This window comes from Danio rerio, chromosome 13 (genome assembly GCF_052040795.2).
Source record: "Danio rerio strain M-AB ecotype USA chromosome 13, GRCz13ab, whole genome shotgun sequence".
NCBI classification, from domain to species: domain Eukaryota; kingdom Metazoa; phylum Chordata; class Actinopteri; order Cypriniformes; family Danionidae; genus Danio; species Danio rerio.
This window is the reverse complement of record NC_141033.1, coordinates 4,050,001-4,070,172: the sequence shown is the minus strand read 5'-3', so window position 1 is coordinate 4,070,172 and position 20,172 is coordinate 4,050,001. Positions and strand designations below refer to the sequence as shown.

At 39.4% G+C, this 20,172-nt stretch overlaps 1 protein-coding gene across 4 annotated transcripts in view; it reads left to right on the top strand.

Moving 5' to 3' along the window:
- The first annotated feature begins 677 nt into the window (after nucleotides 1–677).
- tjap1 (tight junction associated protein 1 (peripheral)) overlaps nucleotides 678–20,172 on the top strand; it is a 165,572-nt gene continuing 146,077 nt past the window's right edge. The window contains 1 exon segment of one of the 4 annotated variants that reach the window (NM_001365539.1): nucleotides 678–1,255. The gene's annotated coding sequence lies outside the window, so the exon portion shown is untranslated. 4 annotated transcript variants of the gene reach the window in all.

The following is a 20,172-nucleotide window of genomic DNA, read 5'->3' as shown; positions in this document are numbered from 1 at the left end:
CCAATTGGTGAAGTTTTTTCCTCACCGCTGTCGCCACTGGCTTGCATGGTTCGGGATCTGTAAAGCTGTGCATCGATGGATTTGCTCTTCAGTGTTTGGACTCTCAATAGTCACTATTAAACCACCCCGAACTGAGCTAAACTGAACTTTAACTCTGAAAACTGAACTACACCGTTTCAATTAACTATGATCTTCTATGTGAAGCTGCTTTGACACAATTTACATCGTAAAAGCGCTACAGAAATAAAAATGAATTAAATGATTTAAAATATGTTTCATTATGTCTAAAACAATTACAAATAACATGCATATACTTTAAACACACTCAAATTGGCACCGTTTCACAAAGTTCTAATACAAAGTACACATAAACATACTTTAAGACATAATAAAATCAATATGTTCTCTGTAAATACATTAAAATGCATAAATAGTAAGCTTGAGTTCGAGCATATTTTTTAAATAATGCAATTACGCATATTTTTTTTTACAAATGTACTTGTAGTTTACTTTATAATAAATACATTAAAATACAAACCAACACATTTAGAATGCACTTTAAGTATGTTACTTGTGCTAATTGTGCTTTAAACCTACTATCTACATTTCAAGTACATTTGTAATATATTTTAGAGCACTTCTTTTTCACCTGGGTCAACAGAGAATGAAATGTGTAAAGGTTTGGAACAACTTGAGGGAGAACAAATTATGAGTAGGCTATAAACGTTCATACACACCATAACAATACGTTTGTGGATATGAATATGTGTCACTTCCTGCTAGTATTAACTTCTCATCATGTAGACCCGAGGTTTCCTCAGTTAAAAATAAGTGTCATCATCATCATTGCTCTTTCCTCCTGATGATCCCAGCATTCCTGCACTCCGGGACGAGCAGCGAACGCGTCGCGTCGGGATTCCTGAGGATTACCCGGCGTGCCCCGCGGGAAAGATGGCGCTGAACGGGAGAGGATGGAGATAACTTTTATCTGAAATCTGGAACAGCGGATATCCACACCTGCCATCTGCGGTAACACTTTAACTCCTCGCCCCAGAGATAGCGGCGAGAGGACGCGGGATCGGAGATCGCTCCTGACGGCGCGAGCGAGGATATTTTAGCCGCCGTTAGCAAGAGTGTTAGCCTGCGAGGAGGAGAAGAAGAAGGAAAAGCGGGCAAAGTTTATTCAGTTTGAGCAGGAGTCAAGACTGATCGACACCGAACTCTGGATTTAACTGCGGAAAATTACCGGAGACAGGTAAGAAGTTAATAAATCGATTTACCTTCCTAATTCTGGTCTATTTTGCAGCATGTACTATGAAATGTATTTTCATATAATGTTGATATACGCGATCGGTCACCGTTCAGATGAACTGATAAACACACCCAGTAGTGCTGTATTAAAGCAAAATCGTGTATTAAGAGCTGTGTTGTGCTTCTCTAAAGGCACCAGTGGTTGGATATGAGATTAGAGACGGTTGCTAATCTTAAAAGTGTCGATGTCAGGTGTTTTACGCGTCTGTATTCGGCGAGTCTGTCATGGCCATGGGCAGTGAAAACAAACCCTTCGGCCAGTGGATACTCTGTCTTTAACATTCACATGCTTCGTGATTTGAAACACACAAACATTCGATGTTTAAATGCCTTTTTTGATCTCTTCAGCGCATATATAACCTTACTCCTATTAATGCTACCAGCTGGATCCTGTTGTGCAACCGATCCTGTTACACGGGCTTCTTTAATACTAGACTGCTTAGCTGGTTGATCTATCTAGATGATGATGATGATGATGATGGTGATTGCGTCCTAAAGCGACGGGGATTATCATTTTATTCACGTGTCCTAGCATGAAATAGTGTAACTTGTTTGGATGCTACTGGGAAGAAGATACGGTGGGATATTTCGATGAATATTGTCTATGCTGATATAACTCCATCATGGACACATCGCAGGTAACGATCACGAGCACAGGTTGTCACGATCGCCAAACATTGGTTGATGGTTATTAGTTGTGATATAGATAATTGTGATTGATTCTCTGGTTTGTTAAAGAGGCGTGCAGTGCATGCGTAATGCGCCTTAATAACACTTTACAATAGGGCTGTATTGGTTAATATTAGTTAATAGTTGATGTATTCACTAACACGAGCGAACAAGGTATTCATCACACTGTTTATTCATGTTAGTTGAGGTTAGTTAAGGGAGATAGAGTTGTTCGTTGTCAGTTTGTGTGCATTAACTCAAGTATAAGTTTGGATTTTAATAATGTATTAGTAAATATTGAACTATGATTAATAAATGCTGCACAAGTATTGTCCATACTTGGTTCATGTTAGTAAGTACGTTAACTTATAAAATCATATTGTAAAGTGTGACCAATAAATCTTAGGACAGATTCCTTTTATTTATGTCTATCCCTAACTTCTGATTTCTTTTTATAGTTAAAAACAGGTGAAATATTTCTTATTGCAGCCTTTTTGGTTCAGCTTCTGCAACAGCACCAAATTAAATATTGAAATTTATTTTTTGTTTTAACAACTTTTTTATTGTCACTTTTGTTTTTGAAGACCAACAATTGCTTGTATTGAAATTAATTGAAATCACTACAGGTTTGTTGGCATATGATCACATAAAAAACTAACAGCCAAAAAAACAACTAAATTAATTGATGTCTGTTGTTAAAAACGCCATCTAGAGCGCCATCTGTGGTTAAAAACTAGCATAGAGCGTCGTTTGCTGTTAAAATATAGCCTAGAGCGCCATCTCTTGTTAAAAACTAGTATAGAGCGCCGTCTCTTGGTAAAAACTAGCCAAGAGCGCTGTCTGTTGTTAAAAACTAGCATAGAGCACTGTCTCTTGTTAAAACTAGCATAGAGCACCGTTTCTTGTTAAAAACTAGTCTAGAGTGCTGTCTGTTGTTAAAAAACTAGCCTAGAGCGCCGTCTCTTGGTAAAAACTAGCCTAGAGCGCCATCTGTTGTTAAAAACTAGTCTAGAGCAGCGTCTCTTGTTAAAAACTAGCCTAGAGCGCCGTCTCTTGTTAAAAACTAGCCTAGAGCGCCGTCTCTTATTAAAAACTAGCCTAGAGCGCCGTCTCTTGGTAAAAACTAGCCTAGAGCGCCGTCTCTTGTTAAAAACTAGCCTCTAGCGTTGTCTGTTGTTAAAAACTAGCCTAGAGTGCCGTCTGTTGTGTAAAACTAGCCTTGAGCGTCGTCTGTTGTTAAAAACTAGCATAGAGCACCATCTTTTGCAAAAAACTAGCCTAGAGCACCGTCTCTTGTTAAAAACTAGCCCAGAGCACCCTCTGTTGTTTTAAACTAGCTTAGACCACCGTCTGCTATTAAAAACTAGCTTAGAGCGCCGTCTGTTGTTAGAAACTAGCCTAGAGCATCGTCTGCTGTTAAAAATGAACCTAGAGCACCGTCTCTTGGTAAAAACTAGCCTAGAGTGCCGTCTGTTGTTAGAAACTAGCCTAGAGCATCGTCTGCTGTTAAAAACTAGCCTAGAGCGCCGTCTGCTGTTAGAAACTAGCCGAGAGCACCGTCTGCTGTTAAAAACTAGCCTAGAGTGCTGTCTGCTGTTAGAAACTAGCCTAGAGCATCGTCTCTTGTTAAAAGCTAGCCTCGAGCATCGTCTGTTGTTAAAAACTAGCCTAGAGTGCCGTTTGCTGTCAAAAACTAGCATAGAGCGTTGTCTGTTGTTAAAAACTAGCATAGAGCGCCGTCTGCTGTTAACAACTTGCATAGAGCACTGTCTGTTGTTAAAAACTAGCGTAGAGCGTTGTCTGTTGTCAAAAACTAACCTAGAGCGCCATCTGCTGTTAAATGCTAGTGCAGATCGCAGTCTGCTATTAAAAACTAGCCCAGAGCGTCGTCTGCAACTCTGAATTGATTCCAAAGAAAATTGCGATGCATTTCAAAAATCGAAGAATCAATCCTTGTTTCACAGCACATTGATTTACAACCTGTATGCAGGAATCATATTCAGTTTTAGCTTTAAATCCCCAACAGCGGGCAACACGAATCACTAATCCAGCTCTGTGTATAATGTAGATCAGCTCCCTGATGTTTGTGTCTCAAAATTCACTGAGCTGTTGACCTAGACAGTATATTTCGGACATTATAGAGCTGTGTGTTAGTAGTTGATCAGTGTACCATGTTTAATAGTCAACAGACGTTTCTTTTCTCGTGCTCTGAAAGTGCTTCAGAGTATGTCGTGGTACTTTTGGTCCTGTTTTTGTTAGTGAGGGCAGCTCACTGAGTAAAGACCAAGATTGTGTGGATGTCTGTCAGCTGACGTAGAATAAACAGTGTGTTGGTGTGTAATTCTTGCTTGATATGAGAGTTAAGCTGCTCTTTTATATCTCTTTCTGCTTTTATAGAGCACACTTAAATGAGTTTGCTGCCTTCTCAGCCATTACTTGCAGATGGGTAATGTCGATAAACAATTAGTTAAGTGCTATTTGTTAAGAGCTGAACGTGTTTCTGATAAGGGCCGAGCTGTCAGACTTGAGGCTGAATTATATTTACTAGGGATGTCAAATCGAAATCGATCAAAATTTATGCTCAATTTCGATTATCGAATCAAAAAATAGAATCATCGATGCTGCCACGCCCCCATGTCACGTCAGCTCATGAAAAAAACAGGCTAGTTGAAGTGCTTGTTAAACTGCAGAAGCAGGAGACCCATCGACAGAACTTAAACCCTCTCCTCTTTCAATGAAGTCGCCGGTGTGTAAGCATTTTGGATTTTCAGTGAGTTATATTGACAACGTTCGTGTTGTCGACAAAAAAAAACACAGTTTTGCAAGCTCTGCTATGTACGTATTACGTACGGTTCGTCCGATAGACAACACTGGCATCGGGATCCTCCGCCCGCCCCCGTTGCAAATCCGCTCGCGAACAGTACACACTCAGGCCCTGTTTACACTGTCTTTGTTTTTAAATGGCATTTTAGAACGAAAACGATTTGACATCCACAGTGGCGTGTAGCGTTTCTGAGCAGCCCTTCTTCCTCTCTACCTCTGAAAAGGCACATCATGTGACCACACACACACAGCCATGCGCTCGAGACAGCAGGTCCAGGCAGTCAGAGGACTGCTTCAATCTTTCACTCACTTGTACTTTGTTATTTTAGCGAACACCTCAGATACTGTTGGCTGGTTCCTGTTGGTTGTGCGTCTTTTTTACCGACGCCATTATAACGACACAGATCACTGCCTATTCACGAGTCCCGCAGAAAAGTGATTGACAGGTGGTAATTATGTGTGTATCTTGCCTTCATAATCGAAAATCGAATCGAATCGTGCCTTTAGAATCAAAAATGTAATCGAATCGAGGATTTGGAGGATCGGGACACCCTTAATATTTACCCATGGCACATGCCTTTCAGGTAACCGTGCATTTATACTTCTGCCTTCTGTTTCTCTTTTGCTAAAGGCTGATTTATACTTCTGCGTCAAACGCCGGCGTATGCTACGGTGCTGACGCATAGCCCTTCGCCGTGGCCGTCGGCGTCGCTGACGTGCACCTCTCAAAAAATATAACTACACGTCGCAACGACGTGTAGCGTAAGCTCTGTGATTGGTCGGCTTGGTAGCGCTGACGAGTCTGGGCGGGACTGAGAGCCGCGTGAATGGTGCGAGCCTGATGGAGCGATTGTTTACAAGTGTGGAGTCCCGTGAAGGAGCTCCGGATGGAAAGTTTTGTTTTTTGTTTACCTCATAGTTAAAGTTGTTGCACGTCCGCTGGTTCCTGCTTCAAAATGAGCGAGTTTGAGCCACTTGTACATCCCGGAAGTGTTCAGGAAAAGCAAAACAACAGCGAACTTGACACAGAGGAACATTTACACCTCACTGCCAACTAGCGTTTCGGAAGTGTTAATGCAGACCAACAGAGACAGCGCGCAGAAGTATAAATGCACAGCTACACGCGTTGCATGCGCCGTGGGTTACGCCGGTCACTTGACGCAGAAGTATAAACCAGGTTTAAATGCTAGCCTAAAATGTATCGTTTTGGCGTAATCATTTTAAACCTGTTCCTGGATAGCAGTTGCTTACATATTTTTCCACTGAATTCTCATGAACGGTTTCATAAACTCAGCTGTGCTGATGCAGTAAATACAGGACTGAAGGTCAGCGACCTTTTCTCCCTCGCGTTGTTGTTGGTTCACTAAAAACATCCTTTGGGTTTTTGCAGCATTTTGCATTCTCTCTCATCTGGCTCCAAATGCAGAACGTGTGGGCTCTGTAGCACCTCACACACACACACACACACTGACTCTTAAAGCTGCCGGTGACTGCTGGATTTGTGCTAGGCCGTGTCGTATGATAGCACAGACCCCTGTGGAGGTTTATCAATTAGGAAACAGCCAGTGTGAAAATGTTTGGGGAGGGATTTGTTAAAAGATTACTCTTGTCAAATGCCGCTGTGTGTTGCTGGGCTTAGCTGAAGAGATATGGGGTTTTGTGCGCAGTCTGGAGCGTTTAATTGGGAAAAGGTTCGATAATTACTGGACGATTGATGTCTTTAGGTCATCCTCCGTTAAATAAGATGTAATGATCAAAAGGCTTTGTGCCGGTTATCAGGTTCTGTTTGCTCCTTCTACAGTAAAAGTTGAAAGCTTTGTTTGCAGTCCTTTACTAAAGTGTGATTTTGATTTATTTAATTAATTAATTAATTAATTTTTATTTCTTTGTTTTAAAGGGCACAAAATCTTATGCTAATATGCGCAGTTGCTTGGCTGTGTCGTGTGATTTTGTTTAGTCTGTTCTGTTCTGATGGTCACCTTCAACATGCATATTCAGTTCGGTGAAAGTTTTTTTTTTGCTTTAAATACAACACAAAGCAGGGCTGTTTGAGATGACCTTGGCAGTCGGAATTGGCTTAGAATTTCAGATACACTCTATTCATCAGCTTTTGCCCACACACTGCATGGCCTTTCACTTAGAAAGATGTCAGACAGTCTTTTTTTGACGCAACCATTTGAATGCTTTTAAAAAAAATAAACAGAACTGTTGTTGTGGCTGTATGGACCAGATACCTGTGACTTTTCTCAGAAATGCACAGATTCTTGACTGGTTTTGGTGTTTGTAGTTTATCTCATTCCAACCTGCATGAAGTAGTTTTCATCAAACAACGTACTGTTTCTAAATATTTCCCAAATGATGTTTAACAGAGCAAGAAATTTTTATCAGTATTTTCTTTAGTGTTTTTTCTTCTGGAGAAAGTCTTATTTGTTATATTTCGGCTAGAGCAAAAGCAGTTTTTTTAAACCATTTTAAGGTCAAAATTATGAGCCCTCTTATGAATTATTTGTTTACGATTATCTATAGAAGTGGCCCCCAAACATTGGGCTGAATCAATTGTTACCAGGCCGCACAAGAAATCATTAATCATAAATTTTATTTGTCATCTGAGTCTGAACAGTCTTTATTTTGAAATCTTTATTTTGAAAAATTACCGTATTCTCTTAGTTACATCTCTGCAGTGCCGGCCCGTCCAACAAGCAATATAGGCAGTCGCCTTGGACCCTGAGTTTCTTGAAGGGTTCCATGACCGCTATTCTTGCACACTCGCGTTCACTGTTCCATGTTTTATTTGTATTTTTATATGTCATACTTGTATAGTTTATTTTTTTAAATTAATCTTTTCTGGCTTTATTTATGTTCTAGGGACTTAGTTGAAATTTCTCAGTGTACCTACAGCTGCAGAGACAGACAATGCTGCTACAGATGAAGTTTTTCATAGTGCTCCTGCTGAGAAAGGAATATATATATATATATATATATATATATATATATATATATATATATATATATATATATATATATATATATATATATATATATATATAACATATTATAGAGATGCAACAATACAGTTAGCCCACGGTTCAATACATACCTCAGTTTTTTTAACATGGTTTTCGGTTCGGTTCGGTTCTCATGGCTTGACGTTTTTTTTTTTTTATACTATAGTCAATAGGAACAGTAAGAGGTTAGTGAGAAAAAAATTAAAATGATTTATTGCAATACTCATTGTGTTTTACCTAAAAGCCAAGAAAAGTACACTAGTTCCTAGCGTATTGTTAAAAAAAATGAACACTAAAATCTCACAGCCGCTGGTAGCCCATGTACAAACTGGGGAACACATAAAATCCCACACTTTGAAAGTAAACATACATGTGAAATTAATAAAGATAACTTGCCCATTTGAAATAAACATATTTGTACTGATGTAAACATAAATAAACCATCTTAATTATCTCGACGCTGAAAAAATGTGAGACTGTAGTCTGTAATGCAGATCGAGTGCTTTTATAAAATGACTAAAGCCCACATCTCCAATCACCGAAAACGGCTGCAAATCTTCAGCAATAAACACCCGCAACCCCTTTGTTATTTTTCCGTGTCTCTCGGAACCAGTTGGGTATGTTTGCTTGAAAGATCTAGCGAGCGATTGTTGCTATTTGGAGGACTTTATTACCTTCTCTGCTATTCTGCATACAGACAGTGATATTGATGGCGCTGCAGATGTGCAGTCATGGTTATACGTGTAAAACAATGCTTGCTTACAGGTATTTTTTGTTCAAGGTTTTTCTTTTATTGGCATTATACTTACCGGAAAAACCGAAATGTCCCCACACCGCAGATTTGAAAGACGCCGGTGCTTTCTCATAATGTTGCCTCACTTTGCCTCACTTGTGTATAGCTTTCACTGATATTGTACACTGGTAGTATTTAGTTTATATTGCACAACTACATAAAAGCACAATTAACATGTTTTTCTTTCATCAAAGTAGTTCATATAATTCAAGATGTTGTGTCTTGTTCAATCTGTGCGCTTTATTTATTTTTAAAGTTACTTGTGTTTTATTTTATTTAGACTTACACTAGTGGGCCCAGTTTTTTATTATCTCGCCTAGGGCCCCTCAACCCTATTAGTTGGCAATGCATCCTTGTCACTTGAACAACAAAATGTAACCCACAACTGGTGTTAACAAAATAAGTGAGAAACAGATTCAGGAGCGCTAATAATTTTGACTTCAACTGTATATATCATGGTAGTACTATGTTTTTTTGTGCTGCTTATGGTTATCATTTAGGCTCTAGTCCACCTTGAAGGCAGCACACTCTTTCCTTTATGGTAGTCGTAATATTTTAAAGCTGTCATACTGAATTTTCTGCATTCATTTTTTCGTGTGCGCCCTAAACGTTGCAGTGCTTTGGAAGCTCTTCTGGAATTTGCTCAAATCTATTTTTTTTTGAACAGGAGGGAGCGAGAGTCATGTGGAAACATTCCTCTGCTTGGCTGAGCTCCCATGCTGGTGGAAACGGGGCTCCTCAGCATTCACCAGCGTTCAGTTCTTGTGCAAATTTACCCTCCGCCTGCTTGCTCCCATTGTCAGCCTGTCAAGTCTGTTTTTATGTTTGTTGCTTGAATCCAATTATCCACGACCTGCAACATAGCCTGCACCTTTTCTTCTGCTGCAAACACCGGTTGCTAATTCTTTCCTCCATCTCCGTCTCTTTAAAGGGAGACCTATTATACCCCTTTTTACAAGATAAGTCACTAGAGTGTATACATGAAGTTTCAGCTCAAAATACCACACAAATAATGTTTAGAACTGTTTGACACCGCCCCTTGTGGGGTTTGAGCTGAATTGTGCTGTTTTAATGACTGTCGCTTTAAATTCAAATGAGATTGGGGGGTTACAAAAGAGGGTGGAGCTACAAATGCCTGTGTGTCAGCATAGTGGCAGATTCAAAACAGGACTAATGGTATCTCTGTGAAAAACTGAGATGTCTGAGAAGAGCGCAGTCTATGGAGACTACATTGTTTATTTGCGCGTTCTAAAGATGTAGTTTAACTGAATTAAAATTTCGTGATGCATCATTTCGTAAGAATTAATATAGCGAAATTTACTTAGGGTGCTTTCACACCTGTGAATCGATTCAGTTGTTTTGAAACAGAGATTACAAATGTTAAAGTGTTGCTCTTTGCTCTTGGAGCGGTTCGCTTTCACACGGCAAAGTTTCTATTCGGACCAAAAGAGCTAAAACAAGTCACTTGCGAGTAAACTTTCCTTACATTGGTCATAGTGTCAGGGTTTATTTTGCAGCGTCCCGCTAAGCTGTCAGGAGGGGTGGTGGTTTGGTGGTGATTGACAGGGTGCGCGCGCGCGACGTGTCTGAGGAGAGATGTGGTGGGGAGGGGTGGGAAGGGTGCGCGACAATGCCTATTTGGGGACCGGGAGGGAGACGCGAGATTACCGGGAGATTTGCGGGCATCCAAAGACTCGCGAAACTTCCCGCCCTACTCATAATTCTCTCTTCATATAGCCGTATGCCTATTACATATCCATAAAACACTGTGATATAACCGCGCTCGGATCGGATCGCTTTCTCACTGCAATCGAACCGCTCCAGGGTTCGTTTCAATCGAACCGAGACCACCTCATTCAAGCGATCTCGGAGCGATTACTTTGGTGCGGAACAGAGCGCGATTGCCCTGTTCACATATGCCAAACGAACCGTGATAACTGGGAAAACAAGACAGGTTCCGAAACAAAAGTGTAGGTGTGAAAGCACCCTTACATTTATTTGTGCTTTTTGGTCATACTAGGAGGTAGGGTTGCACTGCTTACCGGTACTATGGTAGTATCGCAATGGTTCCAAAATACTGGTGGTGCCACTGTATTTTGTAAAGGCAGTATTGTCATTATTCAAGTCATTTGGTGAAATAATTTTAGTCATATCGCAATGTCTGATTTTTTTCCCAATATCGTGCAGCCCTAACGGAAACCCAATTAAAGGTATCCAATGAGCCAGACTGTCCTATATTAGGCCTGGTTGACTTTCCTATGAGCTCAAGTCTCCAGCTCTCTCCTGTTCCTCCTCGCTTGTTTCTTCTCTTACCTGCTCTTGTTTTTGCCTGTGGTGTTCAGAGAAACCAGAGTGCTAATCCTCACCACACATGAGGCCAGACTGCGCACACACCAGCTGCTCGAAAGAGCTTAGCTTATTTAGATATCTCAATGGCAGGTGGCTGTAGCCCACCGCTTCACCGCTCAGGTCATAAAGAGTCCCGCAGACCCCCGCTTTCCAGACAGCATCAGGTCCAAGCTGATCTACTTATATTGGAATTGTCTTTAAGGCACTTGCATTGGAAAGTCCTGCTGCGTTTTCTACTGAAAAGTGCTGCTGGTCTTCAAGGACATTTCATAACGCTCCATATTTCAGCAAGTCTGTTTGCGTGTGGACGGCATTGCATGTCTCCCCTACTTCATTATTATGCATTGTTAAAGAGACAGTTTATTAAAAATATCATTTTTATTTACTAGAGCTGGGTATTTATACAGATTTTAATATAAAATAAATTAAACAAAAAAATATAATAAAATAAAAATAAGTCTTAAAGAGAATCTTAAACTTTATAGATTACATTTTTGAAAGTGTGTGCAATGTTAAAGTGCGTACACTGAGCAATCAAAGCAAACTTTAGGGCAGGGGCAGCCAACCCTGCTCCTGGAGATCTACCTTCCTGCAGATTTCAGTTGCAACCCATATCAAACACACTTGCCTGTAATTATCAAGTGCTGTTCATGTCCTAGTTAATTGGTTCAGGTGTGTTTGATCAGGGTAGGAGCTAAACTCTGCAGGAAGGTCGATCTCCAGGAACTGGGTTGAGCACTCCTTCTTTAAGGTGTCAATAATAACGATACAGTAAACCTCAAACTCTATAAACAAACATTATGATAATCAAATCTGAGCTTTCAAGTTAAAGAACCAACAATCATTATTCAAATACATATAGCAACATTACAAATTGTGAAGTTGGATGACTACATTAACCCCTGTGCTGAAAACTCTTTCAAATGGGTAGCTGGTGGCTGGGATGCACAAGAAAAGAAACCAAAAAGCCTCTCTGGCGACATCCTTGCATCCTTTTTTTATTCACAAGTGCGTCATTGCTGCTATACGGCACTCATTTTTACATGTGTTGTCATTCTGACCTGAGGTGGCAATGACGCTAGGGCTGTACGATTAATCGGAATCGCAATCGCGATTTGAAACATTGCGATTAGCTAATCGAAAGAGGCCGCGGTATAAAATGTATATTAATTAACTTCCCCCATCCAGAGCAAATGCGTTACTGCCGTCTGTGTGTTACAGTCCTACTAGCCAGTTGAGTGAGCACACTTTCATTCTGCCCAATCAGAATTGCGCAACCGATATGCGGAAGGCCCACAATGAGAAAGGAACAAACAGGAAAGCGCAAACAAATGTTAAAGTGCAGTTTAAAGGCTTATCTGGGATAATTAGGCAATTGTATAATCATTGGACAAATTGGACAAGAGACTCAGTCGCTGTCAAGTTATGCAGAGCTGTATGACTTTACAAATTTTGGTTATTACAATATTATAAAGTATCACAACTATAACAATATTAACCGCAACACTATATAAGATTGTGACGGTATGATAACCTTAGTTAAAACTATCACGGTTTCATGGTATCGCAATATTGTGATTACTGCTTCAAAATATATTCCTTTAAAATGTTTGTGTAAAAAAAAAAAAAACTTTTTTCCCTATTGAACACAATATATTTTCTTTTAAGAAATATTTAAAATATTTAGAAACAGTAGCTTTTGATGTGGAGGGTCCTTTTCTGCTGGAGATATTGTTTCCCTAAAAAAAAACTAAGTAGTCGACCTTGACTTTTCCAAACAGTGGTAAACCTTGAACCTGATTATTGTCCCATGCCTAGTTGCGCACAATATGCAGCTGATTCAGTCGTTGCCTAGCAACATAAAAAGCGCAGCAAAGGCAATGTGGTGCACCTCGTGTACACTGAAAAAAAGATTCAGAGATGATTCCTTGGATTTACTCAATTTTTTTAATGTTAAGTGGTTGTAAACATTTTATTCGTGTTGAATTTAAACAAACAAATTAAGTTGAACATTATTTCACTTAATTTGTTTGTTTAACTTCAACACAAATAAATTGTTTGCAACAGTTCTGCATGCAACACGATTTTTCAGTGTATTTGGAACGTAAAAGCAAGTGTTCGGTGTGAACGGCTCCTGAGGTGGCTAATAATATTGACCTTAAATTTTATTTATTTATTTTTTAATTCTAGCCAAAATAAAAACAAAGCTTTCTTCAGACGAAAAAAAATATAGGAAACACGGTGTAAAACCTCTTGCTCTATTAAATATATTTTGGGAAATATTTGGAAAAAAAAATTGCAGCAGGGCGAATAATTTTGACTTCAGTATGCTGTTGCACTGATTATAAGAAATAACGTCATTTTTATTTTTGGGTGAACTAACCCTTTAAGTGAAAATCTAGCTGTAGCATCTCAAGATCACATTAGCATGACATGTCGATTGCTTTTGCACCTCTTTAGTACGTAATCTCAATGATCCTCCAGCTCACAACCGGCAGTTCATTGACTCACATCCCCGTCTTCCCTCTTCCTGTTCCTCCTTCAGTGTCTTGCTCAGTTTTTCTCCTGACGTCAGCACGTGTTTCTATTTTTATCCCCAGTGGACATTTTTTTCTTTGAGGTATAATTAATATCTCTTCTTCCTGAGCCTTTGAGGGTTGGGTTTTGTAAGTTCTGTCACTCACTAAAAGGTCATACCGGTGTTGGATACCTTTATAGGAGACTGTATTTAGCTTGCATGAACAGAATGGCCTATTTCAGTCAGTGTTGCCCCAGAGCTTATGTTGCAGGTGCAGCAGACATCTTAGGTTTTCCAGTTGACACAGTTGAGTGTTTGGCATTCCACTAGTGAGACAGTCTTGCAGTTTTTGTCCTCATGAAGAAACGCGAGCCTGACCTGTACTTGACACCTTGGCTAAATACAGTATCTAGAGCTGTGGAAAGAATTTAGACCAAAACACTGTTCTGTAAATGAGTAGTTCACGTGAATAAATACAATTTTGATGTGGTTTTAAACTCAATATGATTCTCACACAAAAACAGATGTAAGTTTGTTTTTATCACTTATTGAACTGAATTTTTTTTTTTCTAACACTCACCGGCCACTTTATTAGGTACACCTTACTAGTACCAGGTTGGACCCCTTTTGCCCTTCAAACTGCCTTAATCCTTCAAGGCATAGATTAAACAAGGTACTGGAAATATTCCTTTAGAGATTAGTGTAAACGGGGCCTTATTCTGACCATTCTCTGTAAACCCTAGAGATGGTTGTGTGTGAAAATCCCAGTAGATCAGCAGTATCTGAAATACTCAGACCAGCCCGTCTGACACCAACAACCATGCTGCGATCTTAAATCTCGTTTTTTCCCCATTCTGATGCTCGGTTTGAACTGCAGCAGATCGTCTGGACCATGTCCACATGCCTAAACGCATTGAGTTGCTGCCATGTGATTGGCTGATTAGAAATTTGCATTACAAACAGTTAACAGGTGTACCTAATAAAGTGGCCGGCGAGTGTTTTCATATATCTCCAAAACATTTTGGACCTATGGCTCACTGATAATTGTTTTAAATATTCGTCATTACAATTATGCCCAAAATAATCGTGATTACAATCTTTCCCAAAATCGAGCCGACCTAATATAGACGACTCCTATGATATCTTGTTTTCTCTTCGCTTTGAGCATTCAAAATCCCATTTGTGAGTGAATATTGAGCTGGGCTATTAGACTGGCTTCTGCCTGCAGGTATGGAAATAAATGAAACCATCTAAAGGCAATAAATGAAAGAGCTCCATTCAGGATTACAAGTGTCCATGTCTAATATTCTCTCTGGCCTCTGAGGTATTTTCAGAGGTGATTCCTATCCGAAGCGATGCTGCATTTCCCACATGACTCCTGGGGTTCACTGGCAATATTGTAGCGCTGATGAAAGAGGGTCTGTGTAGTCAGGACCGCCATTCACTGCATGGGATTTGTATTTACAAGCCTGGCCACAGAAGCCCACTGATCCTCCAGAGTGTGAGAGAGAAGCTTCAGGACTGAATCTCCCTCCCACTTCGGAAGCTTGATTCACAGACACAGGAAATCACTCACTGTTGCCCCGAGCTCTGTCTGCATTCATACACCGAGCTCTTCTGGGACTTCCTGGCATTCAGCTCTAACATGGCATGGGCTGAGACTGTCCAGATCTACCAGCCTGCCGCTTCCTCTGCTGTTTTCTGTCATGAAGGATAACAATTCTGACAGTGAGCAATGATAGAAATGTCAAGCTGTTGGAAGAGAAAGCAAGCTGAATTGATTTTTCAGGAGTTGCAAAGCAAATCCACATTTTGGAGGTACTCTTTCGCTCCAATTGTTAGTCCATGTCCACATGTACATGTTGTTTTTTTTTTTTAATAAAACAGAATTCCCAGCCATCTGTCCACATAAAAACACACTGTGATGCATGTTAACACCAGCCGCGATATATTTCAAGAACTTTCAAGCCTCCCAGTCGTTGACTGCATCCGAAATCGCCTACTACTCAATCTGTACTGCATTTGAATTTCAACCTACTTGGCCATTAGAAAAGTACCTTCTATATAGTACGAATGTGAGTGGTATGAATGGAACTCGTTCGTGCTACATCCGCCATTTTGCCATTGACCTATCCGTGACAAGTTGCGTCGCTTCACTCCCATTCTTAAACTCTCTGTCGTGGCATCATGGGAGAGCATAGCACCCATTTGATGCGCACTTCAGAATTTCACCAGAATAATAGGACATTCGTGTACTTCTCGCATATTGTTTTTCGAATTCTATGAATTCTGGCATACTACTCGGCTTGCAAAGTGATTTTAGCGTACTATATAGTATAGAACAGGAATGGGCAAACTTGATCCTCGAGGGCCGGTGTCCCTGCAGAGTTTTGTTCCAACACTAGTCAAACACACCTGAACAAACTAATCAGTGTCTTCAAGATCACTTGCACTCTATAAGGAGGTCTGCTTAAGTAAAGTCGGAGCTAAACTGTGCAGGACACCGGCCCTCCAGGACCGAGATTGCCCACCCCTGGTATAGAAGCATGCAGTTTCAGAACATCTGCTAAGGTTTTTACTAAGACTAAATGTTTGCACCTGGAATTAAAATTAATTAGAATTAATTGTTTATTTTAATAGCCCCTTTTACGCCATGATACTGGTAGATATCTGTAAAATTTCCAGTGAATTTACCTGTACATTTACCAGTAACAGAACTTTTTCCGACGTTATGGAATTTTTCTGAATAAGACCGTTCACACATCTATTCAAAAATACCGATAAATTCTGACATCATTAACCAGAAATGAGCTCTAAACGGCTGCGCTTGTATTTGTAAACATTTGACTACATTACAAACTCTGTGGATGGAGAAGTATTGTGAACAACTTCAATGAAAACATATAGAGGAACACTTTCGCTTGTCGAGATGTACATAATATGTGTGTGTGCTGGCGCTCAGCGGTCTCTTCACGTGCATACTCGACGCGTCAAGCAACTGAAGAAAGCAGAGCTTGAAGGTAAACAAACAACGGCTTATCATAACCATCTTATCGATAATTATTTACAAAGTCGGCTTTATGAAGGAACATAGAAACTGACTTACATCTAGCAGCTAAATGAGTCTGGAAAAATATTTAAAGGCTTTTATCTTTATAAACAGTGCGGACGTGAATCAGAGTGTTCCGATTGGCTAAAGTAGACATCTCACGTCAGCGCGTTCTAGACATGAACTCGTTCTTTCCGGCAATCTTTCTTCTGCGTTCACAAAGCGCAGCATTTCGGGAAATCACCGGTAATGTTACAATGTTCTCTTTAGCCAGAACAAGTTTACCGGTATTTTCAAAAAAGGCCTGTTCACACACATACAGAGCTTTCCGGAAAATTACGAGTAGTTTTCCAGAAAAGTCTGTATGTGTGAAAGGGGCTATTATCATTATATAAATGATTTAAAAACATAGCTAACAAAAACACCATTTTCTAGGGTCATTTTCTTTTTCATGTTATTTAAATGTTATTTAAGAAATATTGATATGGTAATTATCAACAACAATATCCTTTAGTTTTTCAGTATTATGCAGCTCTACACAAAGTTTTGGAAAATCTTTACCCTGGCTAGAGTTTTTAGAGTGTTCCATCTCCTCATATTGCTGGACTCGAAATTGCGACTGTTTTGGTTGCATATGTGCCCGAAATTTTATCTATACGACCTTAAAATATATTTTGAGCATTTGTGCGAGTGCATAAAACTGGGTTATGCGACCAGTTTACACAGCAAAATGTTCGGAATTAGGAGGCATTCACGCGTTAAGTATTTTTGCAACTAAAAACACCAAACGCAGCGCTCAGGAATAGTTTAAAACAGTTGTCATGTCAACTTGCTGCAGTAAACATAGCCTGCAATGCTTGCCCCACCTTCACGCTCTTCTTTTTAGCGGTAGAACAGAACGCAAATGGATTGGCTAATATCAGCTGTCAATCACTCAGTTCTGATGACAGGGAGCTACAGCCGCGAAAATGTAAAGGTCTGGATACGAGAGAATATTAATAACACTGGCAGATTTAGTTTTAGAAACTACCTAAAGTTACAAATAATGACACATCTGATTAGTGATCATGTGCTAAATGTCACTCCAGCATTTAGACTTTTCCAAGAGTGGATAAAAGACTTCCAGTGGTTAAAGTCCGCTATGACTAAAGCATTCACTGTAAAGCCGGCGAGACGGAGTTTTCAGGTAACAGTGTTTGCCACTGAATCTACATTAAGCACCAGATGTTTTAATGTTATTTAATCCTTCATTTATTTGTCACGATGCTGTCATTCGTGCGACTGACACCGCGTTCACCATCGAAACTAATGAAGCTAAAATTGCAGCTTATAAAAGGACCGTTATATATTAAGGTGACGTTTGCAAATTATAAGTTACATGTCAATATTATCGGTGCAAAATCAGACAGCACCTGTGAACACAGCACAGATAATATTGTTAACTCAGTTCATCTCATTTACGTCAATCAGTGTGTGTTTGCAGGGCCGGTGAGCGCATGCAGATTTTTGTTTATTTGTTAGTTTTGATTAGAGTTGATTTCAAATGCGATAAATCTGTTAATATAAAACGTGTAGTAATCATAATTTTTGGTGGGTGGGACAAATTTTGTCTGGTGCGCCTACATTTTTGAAGTTAGGAGCACCAGTGCTACCAAGAAAACATTTTAAGCCCTGTACTGCATTTTTGTGTGAACAAACAGCAAAAAATAAAAAAATAAAATTAGAAAAAAACTGTGATTTGTGTGGACAGGGCCTAAATATTGTTGGCTAATGCTAACTGCTAACGCTGTTATGTCCATCACAGTTGGCTGGCTCAAACAAGCAGACTGCATTTGCGCTTAATTCTGTGAGTGCCACATAAATTACACACTTCATCTGCTTCCTACCATGAGAAAATGTTTTGGATGTTGTAGAGTGGGCACTCATTTGTCGCTGCTGGAAGGAGGTTTTTGGCAGCGCTGATGGACCGCGGTGACTCTGGACGCCTCCAGCAGCCCCTGCACTCATGTCTGAATATTCCCACAGTTAGGAAGTTCATAATGAAGGCCAATCAAGTTCAAGCACTCAAATCTAGTGGAGGGATCGATGTCTGTCATGAAGCGTTTTTCATGGCGCAGCACTTTCCGTCATCCTCGAAGCATGTCTTGTGCACCCATCACTCGCTCTGAAAGCCAGTGTTTAAATAGACAGATATAAATCAATAAACCTTCTGGGAAATGAAGAGATGTTTTATTTTCATTCACTAAGGAAGCTCGCTTCTCAGAGAGCCTTATTTTTAGCATTGCTTTGGGTAAAATGTGATATCAGTGAATTAGACCTATGACGTCATTCATTGTATTACAAATATTTTTTAGTGTATGATATGCTTTGTTTTAGGGAGCAACAATTAACTAATTTCACCATTAACCGCACTTGAATTTGTCTCGGTTAATTAATTGTAAAGGCTTCTTAACGCCACGTTTCTGAAAATAACAAACCTTCTGCAACTAAACAGAGTGTACTAGTTTAAAGTTTCGAGCTCGCACACAAAGGCTAATACGCATGCTCACTGGATTAACTATAGCTGAAGCTATTAAACTTAGTTCTAAGGGCTGTTCACATTACGTCTTTTGCGCACGCAAGTTCTTTATTTCCAATGAAGGCGCAACTTGTGTGCGCAATCTGCGCATATTGGGAGTGACTCACTTGCGGCTACGCGCTCACGCTTTCCAGGCGTACCTAGTTAAAAGGTCACGAGCGCATTATTCTAATTTTTCATTTAATTATTTATTCATTCATTGTTCTGTAATTTATTTTGAGTGTAAAATTACTTTTCAATGCCAAAAACTTTTTAAACTTGTTTTTTAAAATCCAAATAGAAAAATGGACTATTGTTAGTTTTGTTATTGTTATTTTGTGCTTTATTATTTGATTACTGAGCAGCAATAAATAACACTTTAGATAAAACCGGAGTTTTCATGTGATTTTTCTCAACTAGTAGTGTTTTGAAATGAATGGTTGAATAATAATTATGGTAACCATTAATCTGTTGTTATTCCTTAGCCTAATCGTACAACCAAAATCTATAATTGGTGCATCTCTAATTGATATTTTTTTAGAAGAGCTCAATATTTGGCCGAGATCCTAAACTATTTGAAAATCTGGAATTTGATTGTTCAAAAAAAATCGAAATACTGCAAAAACTTTTAAAGTTGTCCAAAATATACCTCTTAGAAATGCATTGTATTAATATGAAATTGAGTTTTGATACATGTTAATAATAAATGGTAATATATAAATTTAATATGTTAATAATATCTGTTAATTATATTTTGCTGTAACTCTGATGCAAGTTTTATTCATGGAGAAAATTAAAGCATTGCGATGTTTGGGTGTTCTGTGTTTGTCTGCAGTGATTAGTCTACCAAAATGTGTATATTCCATACAAAGTATGTAGCTGATTGGTCAGGTCTTACTTGCGGCATTCATAAAGATGTTTTCAACTGGGCCCGCCTGGAAGGTGTGAGCGTGTTTCTCCCAATATGCGCATGCAAGCCACTTGCCTCCATTGGAAATAACGAAATACCGCATGATATCTTATTTTCAATAATGGGATTTAAAAAAATAAGGGATACACCAACTGATATTTTTATATTTACAGAAGGAGATTTACTAA